At 38.2% G+C, this 6,508-nt stretch overlaps 1 pseudogene; it reads right to left on the bottom strand.

Moving 5' to 3' along the window:
• Positions 1 to 4,313: 4,313 nt before the first annotated feature.
• On the bottom strand, positions 4,314 to 5,359 carry LOC118592535 (annotated as a pseudogene).
• Between the last annotated feature and the right edge of the window lie 1,149 nt (positions 5,360 to 6,508).

The following is a 6,508-nucleotide window of genomic DNA, read 5'->3' as shown; positions in this document are numbered from 1 at the left end:
GGAGTGGGGAGGACAGGGGAACCCATGGCTGATGTGTAAAATTAAAACACAGATATAATAAACAAAAAAAATGATTTTAAAAACAAAGAGATCTAATCTTGCTCCTAGTTTAAAAATGCAAATTACACTCAGATATTGATATATCACATTGTCCTACATTGTATTGCCAAAAAAAATGTTTGGTAACTGATCTATGTTGATGAAAGATTGAGGAAATAGATATGTTTTTCCAGGTCACTCAGAACAGAACAATTTTAAACACACAATTATGCATACACAATGTATATAAATACACATGAAGTATATATAAGGTTATCTAAATAACATTGTTTATAATGGAGAAAGTTTGGGAATAATCAAAATATTTTGTGTTTGAGTATTAGTTATATAAATGATGTTATATCTTCATAGTAAAATAATGAATTGCCAAAGTAAAAAACAAATATAAAGTTCTTTATGCAACAATCAAATGATATGGGTAACATCAGGAATAATACTTCCTTAAAATAGCTTTTTTTCAGGTTATTTGGGTAAAATTTTTTCATATATTCCTGTATTTATCCTTGGAAGGATATACAAGACCTGTTTGCACTAGTTTCTTCTCGAGAGAACTAAATGTGTGTGAGAGAAAGTAGAAAACATTTTGACTATTATAACTTTTGTTACTTTTATAGAATATGAATGTGTTATCTATTTCAAAATAAGTTGTTAAAATGCAAGGATTCTGGATCCAACTGTGGTGTGTGATTTTCTGTGGATCTGCACCTTACTGACATGCTGGAACCGTCCTTGGATGTTGCTGATGCTTGCCTACAGTGCTCCGCATAAAGTAACACCAGGTACTTTCTAGAAGGAAGGTCGAGGGACCTCTCTAAATAGGAAAACACAGCAGGATCTGCTCAACAGGTTTCTGAAGGTGAAGTTCTAACTGGGCTTTTAGGAGGTGTTGTAGGAAGATCTGCTCTGTATGCTGGTCCTTCTCAGCAAGCTGAAGTTACACACAGGAGCTTGCCTGTGGTAATACAGGTACAGCAATGCAGAGAATCTTCTGGAACTTTGATGGGACAGAATGGAACGGCTCATCGGGTACGCTAGAAGGGAGAGAACAACAGCCGAAGAGTGAGAACAGTAGGGTGGTGGTGGCACACAACTTTAATCCCAGTGCTCAGGAAGAGGAGGCATTCGGATCTCTGTGAGTTCTAGACCAGCCTGGTCTACCAGAGCAAGTTCCTGGAGAACCGGGAGAAAGCCTGTCTTGAAAACCCAAAAATAAAAACAAACAAACAAACAAACAAACAAAAAATGTGAGAACATCTGTAGTCTTTGAGCCTAGTAGGGAACAACAGCTGCTTACTGAGTTAGTGCAAAGGCCCTGGAAGTCCAAACAGGGCTTGGCGTGTTTTAATGGTTGATGAGTAATTGATTCAGACAGTAGCTACCTATATAACTCTTGATCATTTTACTAACCAAGCACCATATGTGGCCTGCATAACAGATGATATCTGCTTGGAATAGGGGAATATTACTCCAAGAAATAATTTTTAATGCTACAGTACAGATCTAAAAGCTGTTCTGTTGGACTCTGAGGATAAAAAATAGATATATTCATCTGTTTGTTTTAAGCAGATAAATTCAGTTTACATTTAAATTTTCAAAGACATCTCTCTTATATACATAGAAATTAGCATTTATAATGTTAACATCTGGTGTTTATACAATGTCGACAATTTCTCACTTTGGTGCTGTCACCCAAAAGATAATTTGTGAATTTATTTTCCCACAGAAATAATAGTGTGAATGATTTCCAGACCACCATCCAGACTTTAGAAATTATTTTATGCACAATAAACTTGAAGATTTATTTTTTATTATTTATTTACTCGACTCTCCTCCGATACTGAGGAAAGAACCCAGGTCTTGCATATGTTACATACACACACTGCCCTGGAGTTGTAGACTCGAGCCTTATCTGAAGCTTTATAAACAGAATTTTCTTCAGTGTCCAAATCACTATTATGCATCAATTTCTATGGCTGCCTGAGAAAATCTATTGCCACTGCATAAATTTACTTCTTCCTATAAAACACCAATCTGTGGGCAACAATATTGAACTGTGAGCAGGGACATCTACCATTCCTCTGTCATTTTTGCCTTTTGCATGTGTACATTAAGTACTCTAATTGACACATATTACACTCTAGGTAGTCTAACCAGGAATGACGGTCCCCGGATGTACACCAAGAAATTCCTGGGTATAGCTCCTGTCTCTACAAATGACTGGACTGTATTTTTTGATACATTAGTAGAATTGTTTCTGCCATGTGTGACTCACCTGTGAAACTGCCAGACTCTGTGAGTGTTAAATACATTTTAAGCACACAGAAAACAGAGGCAGGGTAAATTTCAGGAAGATGTAGGTATTCTAGACAGGCTGCCTCGGTGGAGATATTTCAGCTGTGTGGTTTTACATGGTTGACCCTGGGTTAATAATTCCATTCAGTGGCTCAAACACTGTGCTACATTATAGAACCACTTGGGAGATTAAAATTCCTGGTGCACAGTCCTAACCTTACATAAGCTAAAAGAGAAAACTGACAGATAATGTTAATACACTGACATTTTCTTACCACCACCTCACTCCATTTGGTGAGTCCAATGTAAAGCCTAGTCTAGACTTTCATTTACTTTTTTTTATAAAATAGGAAAATTTATAGAAGATTAATATGCACATAAAACACTTAGCCTAGTGCACGGTTGAAGTTCAACACCCCACATGGTTTTGGTCTTATTTTTACAAAATGACCATAATAGTGAGGTTGTCCCACAAACATGTACCTTTTAGAATTGTGAGTGATGTTGTATTCTTCTGGTTCTCTCTTGTGCTTCATTTTATTTGCTAATGCCTTGGGTAATCTACCATGGGTTTATTGTACAATAAAATTCTAGTGTGAAGGAAAAATGGACACCTGGCTCCCAAATCTAAGTCTGCCACTGAATTTTTATGTTGGCAAGACATTAAGTTTACCCATTCCAATATCCTCTCTGCCTTTCTCACAGAATCTAAGTCACTTAGTGTCTGCATACTTGAGAAGAAATGAAGCTATAGTGGGTTAGGGAGCCAGGACAAAGATTCCCATAACTCTGGGCTCCCCCTCAGGTCCTTAAGGTGATGACTGATGTCCATGGGGGAAGTTGAGGGGGAGACAGGAAAAGAAATACATTTTGGCATCTATTCTTTATGATCCTCTTTCCAAGACAGAAGGAACATAAATATAACTTTAATTTTTACTATTAAAAATTTAGATATGAACAAGAGAGCAAGATGAAATATTAGAGCTCTGAATTGTATATGATGGTGCGTGTCTGTAATCCTACCACACTGAGGAAGGAAGATGGACAATCTAAGGACAAGTTGGAGCAGATAATATCCCAGGAGACAAGCAGAACCAAACAGAACTGTGTTATGCTCCAAAGAGACTCTAAAAGATTACCTGTGCTTTGGTAAGTGGTTAGTAGTACAACTGGGATTGGAACTTGTTTTATTTTGGGTTTTTATTGTACCTCTTCAAGAAGTTACAGGAAGGGAAAACCCATACACATTATTGAAAAAAAGTAAGTCAACACATCTTTCTGTTAAAATAATGAAATTGATGCCATTTATTTATTTATTTAAGAGAATTAAATTGTTTATTGATTACACATGATAATGAATGATACACAAGCTTCATTCCCATCTGTTATTTTATCTGATACCATTATTCAATTTTGATATTGCATAGGGTGTGCCAACAACCATTTTATTGTAACCAAATTATGACTTTGCTTGGATGACCCTTTTAATGGTACAACTCATTAAAGTCACAACAGTAACTGGCAGTTTAACTACACCAAGGTTTTTGAAGACAATGGCTTCTCTACCCAAGCAATTATAAATAAATTCCAAATGGAACTTGGCACCAACCTGAAGGAATTCTAACTTCACACTGTTGGGGAAGTTTACCAAGATGGCTTCAGAGTAGACTAACTTTACACAGCACATTTAAAAAAAAAAAAGAAAAAAGAAAAAAAAAGACATTTATTCAGTGTCATGATCAGACTATTACATTTAGCAGTCAACAGCATGGGTGAAAAAAGGTCTATAGTAAAACCTTTTGTTGGAATGCTTTACACTTTCCACAGAACAGAAACTAAAATAACCTGTTATACAATTAGTTACAAATACAGTCCTGGAGTTTTTATGCCCGTACACAGGAGTACTGTCTGAAACATGTCTTCTTTGTAGCAGCTAGGCCCTGCCACCACTGTGCTCGGCTGAGTTCACAAATCGGTTGTAACCTGTAGCTTCCCTGTCACTTCTCTGGCTCTCCTCTCCTGCTAAGCTTTGTTTCCTGGCTGTAATTAGAACCTCCTGCCACTGCCATCACTGCTGCTGCTGCTGGAACCACCATAGCCACCTCAGTTCTGTGGTTTAGCAAAGTACTGGCCACCACCACCATAAGGGCCAGAACTTCTTCCTCCAGTTTCTTCCCTTCATTGGTCCAAAATTTGAAGACTGATTGTTATAATTGCCAGAATCATTGTAGCTTCCACCTCCTCCAAAATTGCTTCCACCATTACCAAATCCATTATAGCCATCCCCACTGCCATCATATCCACCACCACCATGGCTGCCACCAAAGCCACCACAACCACTGAAGTTCCCTCCTCGACCAAAATTGTCATTGCCACCAAAATCGCCTCCACGACCACCACCAAAGTTTCCGGAACCATTTCTACCTCTTTGGCTGGAGGAAGCACTTAGCCATCTCCTGCTTTGACAGGGCTTTTCTGACTTCACAGCTGTGGCCATTCACACTGTGGTATTTCTGAATAACAGTCTTGTCCACAGAATCGTGGTCATCAAAAGTGGCAAAAGCAAACGCCCTCTTTTTCCCACTGCCTCTGTCAGTCATGATCTCAATCACTTCAATCTTTCCATACTACTCAAAATAATCTCGCAGGTGATGTTCTTCAGTGTCTTCTTTAATTCCGCCAACAAAGATCTTTTTCACAGTTAAGTGTGCACCCGGTCTCTGAGAATCTTCTCTCGACACGGCTCTCTTGGGTTCCACAACTCTTCCATCCACCTTGTGTGGTCTTGCATTCATAGCTGCATCCACTTCCTCCACAGTGGCGTATGTGACAAACCCAAAGCCCCTGCATCGCTTGGTGTTTGGATCCCTCGTGACCACGCAGTCCGTGAGTGTTCCCCATTGCTCAAAACGGCTCCCCAGGCTCTCCTTGGTTGTTTCGAAGCTCAGCCCTCGAATGAAGAGCTGAGCAGCTGTTCTGGCTCCTTGGGAGAGTCTGACTTAGACATGGCGGGAGGGAAACGAGAGCCTTCAGTGATGCTTCCTTGGGCACCGATGCCTTTTTTTTTTTTTTAAATAGAGCATTTCACTGTAGTCAGTGATACTTGTCTCTAACCCAACTTTATTTCACTTCTTTAGATAGTAAGAGAATGAGCATTCTGGTTACCCTTTTTCTAAAGCTATCAATCTATATACAAATATATGTATATACATACATATATTTATATACTGCTATATATTTACATATGTGTATTTTATATAGGCATCGCATGGAACACTACATTTCTTTTTCTGTATTATATAATTTACAGGTTCTTCTCCTAAGTAGGCTTTGTGGTAAAATCTTTGGATAGCTTTCTGTTAAGTTTGAAAGGGATTAACATCTTTATGGGAACCTAGTTTAGTCACAATCCTACTCTTTCTCTGTGAACAGTATACTAAACTTTAACTAAACCTCTTCAACCTCATTTCAGATTTATCCCCGATCAGACTCCTCCTTTTTCATCTGCCTTAGTATAAAATCTCTATTGAATTATTATCATCAGGAAGACCTTCTTAAGTTTCTTTCCCCAGAGCACATTTGAAATAAAGCCTTGACAGGAGCTCATATCCATTTGTGTGAGAATTTGTTCTAACATCTTTCTTATCGCTGTGTACCCAGGTGGTTCCAGTGATGGCATACTTCTTCTGTTCCAGAGTATTGAATGCAAAGTCAGAGATTAAATGCATGGATTGGTCCAGCCTCTCATCAGCATTTAATCTAGGGGAGATTTAATGGGGTTTTCTAAGGCATATGCTTTCCAGTTAATTAACTTTCTTGAAGCTCTGATTTATTAGGAAGACACTTCTTAGAATTAAATGTCTTCTCCTGCTTCAGAAAAGGTTTTGCTTCTTCTGTCACAAAGCCCTAAGTTATTAATATCTGTAAGTCACAATCAACCTTTTGTGAATATTTCCCTTGATGCTTATCATTTAGAGTCTCAGCTCAGGAATAAAGATGACAAAATTAAATATGCAGGCTGATAAAAGGAAACTAAATGCTCAAGGATGTTTGGCTGATTCACAGATGCTGCTGAAAGGTGGCAATTGTTTTACTCTCCACCCCCTTTAATATTGCTTCTTTCATTTAACAAATGTGTGATGAATACTGTATGCCT

The sequence above is a fragment of the Onychomys torridus genome, chromosome 10, assembly GCF_903995425.1.
Source record: "Onychomys torridus chromosome 10, mOncTor1.1, whole genome shotgun sequence".
NCBI lineage: Eukaryota > Metazoa > Chordata > Mammalia > Rodentia > Cricetidae > Onychomys > Onychomys torridus.
The sequence above is the reverse complement of the archived record's forward strand: the minus strand, read 5'-3'. Positions and strand labels throughout refer to the sequence as shown.